The sequence below is a fragment of the Scyliorhinus canicula genome, chromosome 2, assembly GCF_902713615.1.
Source record: "Scyliorhinus canicula chromosome 2, sScyCan1.1, whole genome shotgun sequence".
NCBI classification, from domain to species: Eukaryota; Metazoa; Chordata; class Chondrichthyes; order Carcharhiniformes; family Scyliorhinidae; genus Scyliorhinus; species Scyliorhinus canicula.
Window position 1 is genome coordinate 115,561,189 of NC_052147.1, and position 12,278 is coordinate 115,573,466.

General features: G+C 46.4%; 1 protein-coding gene across 22 annotated transcripts in view; it reads left to right on the top strand.

Annotated features, from left to right (window-relative positions):
* The window catches only part of LOC119957355 (gephyrin), a 671,364-nt gene that overhangs the window by 573,004 nt on the left and 86,082 nt on the right, over window positions 1-12,278 (top strand). The window lies entirely within an intron of this gene.

Below are 12,278 nucleotides of genomic sequence, written 5' to 3' on the forward strand. Positions count from 1 at the left end.
TGGCTTGGGTCACTGTGCAGAGTCTGCACGTTCTCCCCGTGTCTGTGTGGGTTTCCTCTGGGTGCTCTGGTTTCCTCCCCCACAAGTCCCGAAAAGACATGCTGTTAGGTAATTTGGACATTCAGAATTCCCCCTCTGTGTACCCAAACAGGTGCCGGAATCTGGCAATGAGGAGATTTTCACAGTAACTTCATTGCAATGTGAGCCTACTTGTGACAATAAAGATTATTATAAATACTACTTTGCGCACATATATTCACATGTATTTCTTCCAATGATCATAAAATATTGAATATAATACCAACAATAAGTGGAACATCTTTAATATCAAAACAAAGCAAAAAACACCTGCTTTTTCATGGAAATCAGCCATCAAGCTGCAAATCTCTTCTGCTCTGCTGTCAGAAATGTACCCGGTGGACCTGAAATAAATAAATGAGGGGGAGATGGTGACAATGTCACTGAGCTCGTAATCCAGAGGCCCAGGCAAATGCTCTGAGGGCCTGGGTTCAAATTACACCTTGACAGCTGGTGGAATTTAAATTCGCTCAAAAAATGTGGAAGTGAACGTTAGTCTCAGTAATGGTGAAACAGAAAATCAAATGCTTTCAAAAGCCATCTGGTTCACTCATGTCCTTCAGAGAAGGAAATCTGCCATCCTTCCTTGGTCTGGCCCACATGTGACTTCAGACTCACAGCAATGACGGCAACTCTTAATTGCCCCTTGAAAAGGCTGAGCAACCACACAGTTCAAGGGCAAATAGGGATGTTCCACTTATTCTTGGTGTGGTGAATGTATTCACCAGATATGTGATATGCCTTTAAGGTTTGGTGTGATATGCCTTTGGGTTGGAACCCCGGTGGACTCCGCCTCTGGCTCCGCCTCCCCGGGGCTGTATATAATGCTGCGTCCAGTGGGTGGCGGTCAGTTTGTACTGAAGTCTCTGGCTAGCTAAGTTCTTTGTGTACTAAAGCCTTCATTCACTTGATCTCTGTCGTGTCATAATTGATGGTATATCACTTGGTATTATATTCAAGGGCAAATAGGGATGGGCAACACCCATGAAAGGTAAAAAAAAAATAGAAGGGTTAGGCCTCCGCTTTCTTTGATGCTGATCTTGGACGTACCACCTTTAGAAACTCTGTCTGAACCATTTGGATCTGGAGGGTTTCCTACTGGTATTATTGGACTTGTTCACCCACTTTTGTTTATTTTCCTGATAATACCCTCATGCTGCATGCTATCTCAATCTGCTAAAGTCCTTTTCTTTGGAACACAGGGAAGAATCTGTGCTTCACATATTTTGGCTTGACCCCACCTGTCCATTAAGGTGCACCCGGTTTCAGATTGAATAAGTGCTTCTACTCTTCCATGAGGATGCCACAAGACTGATGATTTTAATACTAGCTCAGTTTAATTTCAGGCTAATGAACCAGTCTGAGCTCATCAATGAGGGACTTTTTTTCCTAAACTATTATTCCAGCCAAGTGGTCTGATCAGCATATTTGACTTGGACTTATCTTACAAGGATAGGCAATACTTGTCCAGAGTAAAATATCAGTATGTTATTTTGTAGACGCATTTCCCAAGACTTTTTGTCACAAATATTTGATGATAAAATAATTACCACAACTCTGGTATTGAATTGAAGTTTGGGTTCTGTCTGGATAGAAGCCACAATTTCAAATTGTTCCTTTTCTGTTAAGGAATACACAGAAAAGGACTTCCGGTGGCGGCCATGGAGTGAGCGGTCGCACATTTGGTGGCTCCCGCTCAAGGTGGTATTTTTTGGTCCTTTCCCTGTCCGAAGGGCAAAGTATTTGGATGAAAAGAGGTGCAGGAGTACCTGGAGAAGATATAACCTCTATGGTGTGGCTAGTGGATGGATCCACAAGCTAGGATTGGGTTGCGAAGAAAAGAGCTGCCGGAACAGGAGAGTCTTCGTGGTGTGCCACAGATTAAGATGGCGGAGGGCAACAGAGCAATTAGTTGAGTGTCTTCACGCTAAGCTCAGCCAACAGAGGAAGACCTGACCAAAGTGGTGGAGCCGATTAAAGCGGGTATTGAGAGAGTGGAGCAGAGGCTGAAGTCCCAGCGCCGACAATCCAAAAAGTGGAGGTGGTGGTGGGGGAGCACAAGGAGCAGTTGGCCTCGTTGGTGGCCAAGGTGGGAGTGATGCGGGAGACCCAAAAGATGCTGAAGGTGAAGAATCTGGAGAACCACTCCAGAAAGTAACATTTGAGGATCGTATGGATGCCCGAAGGCATCGAGAGTGCGGAGGCCAGCACGTATGTGGCCAAACTATTGGAGCAGTTTATGGGGGCCTTTGACCGGCCCCTGGAAGTCGAACGAGCACACAGGGCGCTGATGAGAAAGCCGCACACGGGCAAGCCGCCAATGGCGATGGTAGTGTAGTTACATCGCTTTCTGGATAAAGAGAAGATTCTTTGGTGGGTAAGGTTGGTAGTAACCACTGCTGTATATATTAGGGTATGTATGGTAATGCCCTGTACTACAAGTACGGGGGTAGTCCCTGCCTGCTAGCTCCGCCCAGTAGGCGGAGTATAAATATGTGTGCTCCTCATACAGCAGCCATTTCGCTAGCTGCTGTAGGAGCCCACACATCTTAGTGTAATAAAGCCTCAGTTGTATTCAACTCTCGTCTTTGTGCAATTGATCGTGCATCAATAAGGCAGATGAGGAGCTGCATCTGGAGGGGAACGAGCTGTGGGTGTATCAAGACCTGCAGCTGGCGAAGAGGAAGGCCGGGTTTAACCGTGTCAAGGCTGTCCTCTTTAAAAAGGGGATGAAGTTTGGAGTGATGTACCTGGTCCGCCTCTGGGTGACTTTCCAGAAGCAGGAATATTATTTTGGCACGCCATAGGAGTCGATGGAGTTTATGAGAGACAATGGACTGGCAGGAGAAGGAGGACGTAGAATTTTGGAGGCGTTTGTGCGAATATTTCTTGGTTCTTGGGAAACTTTTCCCCTTGAAATGTTCCTTTTATTTTGATAGAGGGGTGTTTGGAGGGCAGCCCCCCCTCCCCCCCCCCCCCCCCCCCCCCCCCCCCCCCTCCCCGGGGGAACATCAAGGATTAGTTACACCTTTTCTGCTTTTTGGGGGAATGTAGACGGGGGGACATTGGGGGGGGTAGAGGGTTTAAAGGTCTTGGGCGGGGCGCATCATGGTAGCTGGGTGGGAGGCAGACTTAGGGGAGAGGGATGTGGTTGTTTTGTTTGAGAGTGGGGGGGGGGGTTGCTTACAAAGGTGTGGTTGATGTGGCACAGCTGGAAAGGGAGTGATGAAGGTGGACATCTGAGGTGGGACTGGAGGGTCACGTGACATGGGTTGGGTGCTGGCCTAAAAAGCAACACGGTTGATCAGCAGGGGAGGGGGGCGGGAAGCCCCACAACCAGGCTGGTCACATGGAATGTGAGGGAGCTGAATGAGCTGGTCAAACGGTCACGTGTGTTTGCACATCTGAGGAATCGGAAGGCGGATGTAGCTTTTTTGCAGAGGACACACTTGAAGATAGGGGATCAGTCAAGGTTGAGGAAAGGATGGGTGGGGCAGGTGTTCCACTCGGGACAGGACAGGAAGATGAGGGGGGTAGCGATGCTGGTGAATAAGCGGGTGGCGTTCGAGGTGGGGAGCATTGTGGCCGATTCGGGCAAGAAGGGGGCTCGTGATGGTGATTGGGAAGCTGGAGGGGAGGCCTGGTAAACATTTACGCCCCAAATTGGAATGATGTAGACTTCATGAGGGTGCTGGGGAGGATTTCTGACTTGGATACGCACCGGTTGATCGTGGGGGAGATTTCAATACGGTTATTGAGCCAAGCTTGGACCATTCGAGGCCGAGGTCAGGGAAGGTGTTGGTAATGGAGAAGGAGCAAAAGAGTATATGGAGAGGTGGGGAGGGGGGGGGGAGGCGTGGAGGTTTGGGAGGCCGATGGCAAAAGTATTTTCATATTTTTCCCATGCTGCACTCCAGGGTTGACTTTCTCGTGGTGGAGAAGGCGTTGTTGGTGGGGCTGGTCAACTCAGAATATTCAGCAATCATGGTGTACGACCATGCACCGCACTGGTTGGATCTGCGAGTGGACGGGGGGGGGGGGGGGGGGGGGGGGGGGGAGGGGGGCAGCACCCGCAGTGGAGGCCGGACGTGGGGTTGTTGGTGGATGAGGAGGTATGAGGAATCGATGAGGGCCGCCATTCAGGGGTATGTGGAGCTCTATGATACAGGGGAGGTCACAGCCACCATGCTGTGGGAGGCACTCAAAGCGATGGTTAGAGGGGATTTTAGAGGCAGAACGGGCAGATATGGCAAGACTGTGAAAGGAGATCCTGTGGGTGGACAGAAGGTATTCGGAGGCCCAGGAGGCAGGGTTGTTGAAGGCGAGACAGAGGCTCCAGATGGAGTTCGGAATTGTGTCCACGGGGAAGACGGTGGGGCAATTTCGGAGGGCCAAAGGGGCAGTATATGAGTACGGTGAGAAGGTGAGCAGGAGGCTTGCCCACCAGCTGAGGAAGCAAGAGGGAGATTGGCAGGGTAAAGGACGAGATGGGAAGGGTGGTGTTGGACCCGGTGGGGGGGTGAATGGGACATTTGAGGCTTTTTACAGGAGAGTATATAATTTGGAGCCCCCGGCCAGGGAGCGAGGAGGGAATGTGGCGGTTCCTGGATGGGCTGAAGTTTCCCAGGGTGTCCCTGTTGTGCCATCGCATCCTGTGGCGCATTTACTTCCTTGGATTCCTCATTGAAATCACCATAAAAGACACTGGATTTTTATATTTTCTTCTGTTGATGCCTCACAGCATAGCACTGATCTGGAGTCTTCTCCTCTCGCTGTCTCCAAATTAGTAGCACCTACTGACTTCTAACGACACCTACCCAAATGGCATGATTGTGTGTAGTGATGACATTTAACCTCCTTACTGAAGTATTGACCTGGATGGTGCTTGTTTTTGCTGCATCGCCACCGTGGCTGAGCGATCCTATTGACTGTGGGACCTTTGGACACTGAGGCCTGTAACTCGGGTATGCTCCAAACGACATGCTAATTTGAGAGCTTGAGAAGATGTGATTCTCTTTTCTTGCAAACGTTTCCTCAGCATCGGCTTTCTTTCAAAATAGAGGCAAAAATTAATTCTTACAATATCAAAATACTGCAGATGCTGAAGAACTGAAATAAAAGCAGAAGATGTGAGAAGTACTCAGCAGGCCAGGCAGCATAAGTGAAGAGAGAAAATGAGTTGACATTTCAGTTTGATGACTTCTCGTCAAAGTTCTGCCGAAAGGCCATTGACCAAAAACATTATTAATTTGGTCAGTTTAGATTTCGCTGTGAACAGAGCAGCATCTCGAAAGATTTGTTAAGTCAAAACAGTGGTTTGACACATACAAGAACCTACAGGCTGTTTCCTGAAGGATCTCTCTCTCTCGCTCCAGTACATCTCTATACAGCAAGTATTCCTGTGTTTGCTAACGGTGTTTAAAAGTGGGTTTTGAACCGAGATGGGTTTTGCCTAATTGGAGATCAGGAAGAGAGCAGTTAGGTGTTAAAGTGGTTTGTTGTATTATTTAACACGTAATTGTAAGCTATATTTTCTCTGCTTTTAAAGTTTGTTTCATGCTGTGTTAATAAAATTTGTTTTAATACACCACATCTCTCTTTTGTGCATGGAGTCACTCCTGGAGCAAAGTATCATTTCCTCACAGCTTTACAAATTAAAAAATATTGGGGTTTCTGTCCAGCAAATGTTGAGGTCAGGTCCAGGAACGTAATAGTAGAAATCTGCTGGTGCGCGAACCTGTGTTCAACACAATCATACACAACAGCATAGGAGTTAATGAATGATATGCATCAGTTCTTAATGTTCCCTGCCACGTTGTCACCATTCTGCTTGGTTTTTTGGTATTGTTTTCAAGTTTGAATATTACTGAGTGAAAGTCCCTAAGCTCAGTGGGAAGTCGCTCATTGGCAATTTTAAATTGGTAGCAAAGGCACGACGACTGATCAGCAGAAATCCCATGCAAATCCCCAAACCGCTTCATGTGTGGGATTGGTCCACTAGAGAAAACTAATGTTACATTTAGAACTGAACCAATACGACGATAAATACATTTCTTGGAACCTTCATACCTCAAGGAATGCTCTCTATTTATTGTAAGGACCAATCTCGCTGGAATTTTCTGCTGAGTTTATATTGCAGTTGCAATGGAGATCCTGATATTTTGATTGGGTGTGAAATGCTGTCTACCTACATGTATTCCTGGACCGGTTTATTAGCTCATCAAGCCAACACGCATGCTGAATTTCATCTCATCTGAGGAAAAATACTGCATAATCCAATCAGGTATTTATACCCAACATGGGACAAAGGCCAACTTTAAAGATACAAAATCAAGTTGCAATTGAAATGGTTTGAAAATAGATGGTTGAGTGGTCAGGAGCTGATCTGGAAAGAGAACAGGTGTTGGATTTCCTGAAGTAAAGGGTGGAATTCTCCCATCCCGCCCATGGCGGCTTTTGCGTCGTTTGGGAGCGAAGGATCCAGCAGCAGACAAAAAAGTCAGAAACACACTTGGTGTAAAAATAGTTTGTAATTTTCCCAATGGCGGGTCGGTTATCCCACTGACTGGTGTTCTGAACGCCATTTACATCATTTAAATCTCATGAATACTCATTAAAACAGCTGCTGACCAGAATCTCGTCATGCCTTTCATCTTTCCAGCAGGAAATTACATCGGCCACATCCCCGTTTGAAAATTTGTGGTGTGCCCATGTCAGACCTCAGTTCACTCGTGACTTTGAGGTAAATGCAACATACACAGCCTACCTGCCAAAGCGCTGTGTACAAATTTCAGTGTATAAATTTACAATACTTTCAGTTGACCAATGCGTTCGCATATTCATCAAACGTATTCACAAAAGTGCAATTTCTTTACAGTGATAGCACAGTGATGAACCACAGGTGACCTCAACATTTCTTAACTTTCCTATCACTGTGACTATACCTGGGTGCAGCCCCAACATCTGCAGCAGAGGTGGAGGCAGCCTGTTGGCTGTTACATCCTGATATCCACAATTACCTTGGCAGACGTCCCCTGGTGGCCCAAGGCCTGGAGGACCCCACCTTGATGAGAGCCTCCTGCACAGGGACAGAATTGCCCTGGGCAGCCGAAGTGCATGGGTCACAGGCAGAAGGGAATATGAGTGGCTGCACACCCTTAGACAGCCCCAAGAGGAGACCTCCAGGGTGCCTGGATTACACTCATCCTCTCTTGTAGGAGATAGTGCAGCTGGAGGGAGGTCAAAGTGTCTCATTACCATGTCGCCTATATCCTGATGGTGCCCACCACAGTGTGTGGCCATGGAGTGCAGGGCCGAGTGCAAATCCAACAAGACCTGCTGGACTAAGATTGCCACGGCGATCACCAACCTTCCCATGGTGACGGGGACTTCCAGTGGCGGCAATGCAGTGAACGGTTCCACATTTGGTAGCTCCCGGTCAAGGTGGAAAGTTTTGATCCTTTCCCCATTCATAGGGTGGAGGTATGGATGGAAAAGGGTGCAGGAGTGATCGAAGAATGTGAGACTCCACTGATGTGGCTGATGGATAGATCCACGGACTAGGAGTGGGTCAAGATGAAGGGAGCTGGTGGAGCAGGATAATATTTGTGTGCCACAGGTCAAGTTGGCAGAGGGCAAAGGGCCTGTCCTGCCTGCCCAGCAGTCAACGGAGCAGCTGGTGGACTTCTTAAATGAGAAGTTAAGCCAGCAGAGGAGCAAAGCCGAGGAGGATCTGGCCAGGGTGGTAGAGCCGCTGAAAGCGGGGATTGATCGTGTGGAGCAGAGGCTGGAGTCCCAAGGCCAGGCAATTCAGAAGTTGGAGGAGACAATGGGGGAGCATGAGGAGCAGCTCGCCTCGTTGGCGGTTCAGATGGGTGTGATGCGGGAGACACAGAAGAGACTGAAGCAGAAGGTGGAGGATATGGAAAACCGCTTCAGAAGGCAGAACTTGTGGATCATGGAAGGCCTAAAGGCATTGAAGGAGCAGAGGCTGGCATGTATGTGGCCAAGATGGGTTAGAGGACCGAGAGAAGGCATGAAAAGGAGGGCCAATCAAAAAGAGATGTATTTGTTGAATCCTATGGCTGCCACCTGTTTTCAAAAATTGTGGCGCTTTCTTCCTGCTTTCCAGTTTTGGATCAGTGAGCCTTGTGCACTTCAGTAACAGTTTTATTTCAATGCATTGCACAAGCAGAATTATACTATTCATAGTTCTTTAGAAGCCTTTTATTTCAAGAAATTTTCATATTAACCATGCACAGGAATTAAATCATCCATAACCGCAGTGATTCCAAGTGTGGAGAATTTGAACTCCACAATAAATTGAACAGAAACAACTAATTTTTTTTACTTGCATTTTTATTAGATTTCCAGCCAGTTAACATTTCATTCTAACAGTCTGCCATAATTCATTTGGCCCTTTGCCTGAAGCCAGTGTACTCGCTACCCCTCAGGAATTATTTTGCAAGGGAAACAGATTGATGGTGAAACTTGGAGGAAAGATTTGTTTAATTAGAAAATCTCATTTTCTGCTGCCACTACAGGGGAATTGCTGGCAAGTTTAACAACTATTTCCATTTCTGCCCTGTTTGGGCTATTAAAGTTCATTGCTTTATTCTTCAAATATATTAGGAACCATGTGCTGGTCAGGTATCAATTCTGCCTGGATAGCTCCTTGCCTTTTGGAATATAAATATAGTTGTGTTACAAGTAGATCAACAAATATGCTGAAAGACACATACTTCAAGACTGTCACGTCAATGCTGGTTAGCTGAGGATTAGCATAAGCAGAACTGGTATGAAGTAGATATTAAGATCTGGTGGATTTAGTGGTCAATTTTACTGTAGACTAGATTTTTTTTAAAATAAAATGATGGTATTGTCGTCATCAATTTTTTGGACACTAAACCCAATTTGGCAACACATTATGCAAAACTGTTACCCCTGAAATAAAATAATATTTTGCGATTGGAAAGATTGATATGGTTAGCATTTTTATCTCGCATTTACTTTTGGAACCCTCACTCTTTGAATCGAAGGGTGAGATGTTCCGCATGACCCCACAGCGTGTTTTGCGGAGGAAGAGGCAGCCCGCCATTGGCCAGAAGGTCCCGCCGCTGTCAACGGGTTTTCGGTTGTATGTGGCGGGGTTCGCAGCCGCCGAGGCCAGCCGGAAAATTCCAGCCCAAGTAGAATAAAAAAGAATCAATAAGAATTGAGCTCACTTTAAGCCCGTCTTCACATTAACAGAAGACTTTAGATTGCTGTCACAGGTAGGCAATGTTGTTCATAAGGTGTGGAAACCTATTTGTACAATTCTATTACTGTCTCTTTTTAAAGTTCAGACGGGTCAGATTCATGTCTTAATTTTTTTTAAATTAAAATGATGTCAGGGAGAAAGAATCTGAAAACTGTCCTTGTTTCCACGTGGTTTATAACACAAACTCCATTTCAGCCACAACAATTCTGGAACGTCCATCTGCGGTGTAACATTAATCTGAGAAGGGTGACTCTGATTAAAGTATACTAACATGCTGTCCCGTGTCAGACACATGGGTAAGATTCTCTGGCCTCCCCGTGACGTGTTTCTCGGTGGCCCATCTTGTCCCGCTGCTGATATTTCCCGTTGAATCCAGTAGGGGGTGCTGTTGGCAGGATCGGAAGATCCTACCGATGTGAACCTCTGGAAGTTCTCTCTCTCCTTAAAGAAAGCTTTTACAGTCAGTTTTAATATTTTTTAATTTGTTGCAACACAACGCTCCTTAGTGGCAAAAGATAATAATTTCTTCTAATGCCGCTCATCAATCTTATTGTGACGACTTTCAATTAATGACGGACCCCACATTTTCCTTGTCATTGACTCCTGACCAGAGACAGTGGCTTTTCTTGTTTGTTATATCATAAGTGTTTTCAAAAACCTCTGCTACTTTTCATTTTAGTCTTTTTTGCTCCACTGGGGCAGTTGCAGTATCTCAGATTTCTCTTATTATATTATCTGCGATAGGCTTTATCGCGATAGGCTTCAATGCTTTTTCTATAAATAATATGTTATGCCCTAAACTTCAGCTTAACCAATGTTCTAAAAAGTGTATTGTTACTTCTTGATCTAGTAGTGTGTTCTCCTATTAATTAAATGCTTTTGGCCCTTTTTTACAGAGTTCTCTATTTCCACTTGATCTTTAGGGAATTATTGGCAGATCTTTCCGGCTGTTCATGCCAGCGGGATCTTGTGGTCCTGCCAATGGCGCACCTACGCTTTCCCGGCGGCGAGGGGTGCATTCAACAGGAAACCCTGTTGACAACAGCGGGACCAGAGATCCCACCAACAGCAAATGGCAGGCCACTTACACTGCCGCTAAACAACGTGGTGGGGTGCGCAGGAACACCCACCCGCCCTATATATTTGAGCTCAAGTCTCACCATTCATTTACTTTCTTCATTATAATTTTCCCATTGAATTTAATCTCCCATTTATTGTTTTTACTCCAAAAACGTATTACCACCTTCAAATTCCACCCTTCAAGTGATGGGAACCAATTCAAGCATGGGTGCTATTCCACAGCAGTTTGATGGTTGGACATTTCTTGGTCTGTCCTCACAGGATTGAGCAGGACGTCTACCTATTACTGTGTCTCAGGCCCAATGCCATTTAAGGGGACAAGGTGGCATATTGCTAATGTCACTGGACTAATACTCCAGAGACCTAGGTTAATACTGTAGGGCACAGGTTCAAATCCCACCACGGCAGCTGGTGGAATTTAAATTCAACTAATAAATCTGGAATTGAAAAGCTGGTCTCAATAATCGTGACCACAAAATTATCGTTGCTTATCATGAAACCCCATCTGATTCCCTAATGTCCTTAAGGGAGGAAATCGGCCATCCGTACCACGTCTGGCCTGCACGTGACTCCAGGCCCACGCAGCAATGCAGTTGACTCTTGACTGCCCTCTGAACTGACCTGGCATGCCACCCAGTTCAAGGGCAATTAGCGATGGGCAACAAATGCTGGCCTGACCAGCAACGTCCACAACCCATGAAGGAATAAAGAACAAAAAAAAGGATTCATCACAGAATTCCTCCCAATAGGCTATGGAGGCCAAGGCTTTCAACAGGCAACCAATTGGAAGGAAAGGAGCTCCTGCAATGCCCCCTTCCTCCTCCAATCATTTTTTTGCAGTCTTACTGCCTCCACCCAGTCCTACTACTACCTTTTCTTTCACTGACCCGAGGGAGATGGTGGTAAAAGGTGCAGACAGGCGGAAAATCTGATAGTCAGCCAGGGCTCACCAGCATATGTTGGGTGGGAAAGGAGTGGCTAACGGCAGTCCTGGTAAAGCTCACGTTGTGGATTGGAAGCTTCGTTGCCATCATTTTCCTGTCCATGTTTTCCCACTTAATTTTGGGTGAGATAGAACAAAGAACAAAAGAAAATTACAGCACAGGAACAGGCCCTTCGGCCCTCCCAGCCTGCGCCGATCCAGATCCTTTATCTACACCTGTCGCCTATTTTCCAAGGTCTACTTCCCTCTGTTCCCTGCCCATTCATATATCTGTCTAGATGCATCTTAAATAATGCTATCGTGCCCGCCTCTACCACCTCCGCTGGCAAAGCGTTCCAGGCACCCACCACCCTCTGCGTAAAAAACTTTCCACACACATCTCCCTTAAACTTTCCCCCTCTCACCTTGAAATTGTGACCCCTTGTAATTGACACCCCCACTCTTGGAAAAAGCTTGTTGCTATCCATCTCTCGTAATTTTGTAGACCTCAATCAGGTCTGCCCTCAACCTCCATGTTTCCAACGAAAACAATCCTAATCTACTCAACCTTTCTTCATAGCTAGCACCCTCCATACCAGGCAACATCCTGGTGAACCTCCTCTGCACCCTCTCTAAAGCATCCACCCTTCTGGTAAGGTAGCGACCAGAACTGCACGCAGTATTCCAAATGTGGCCTATCCAAAGTCCTAAACAACTGTAACATGTCTGCCGACTCTTGTACTCAATACCCCGTCCGATGAAGGCAAGCATGCTGTATGCCTTCTTGACCACTCTATCCTGCGTTGCCACCTTCAGGGTACAATGGACCTGAACTCCCAGATCTCTCTGTACATCAATTTTCCCCAGGACTCTTCCATTGACTATATAATCCGCTCTTGAATTGGATCTTCCAAAATGCATCACCTCGCATTTGCCTAG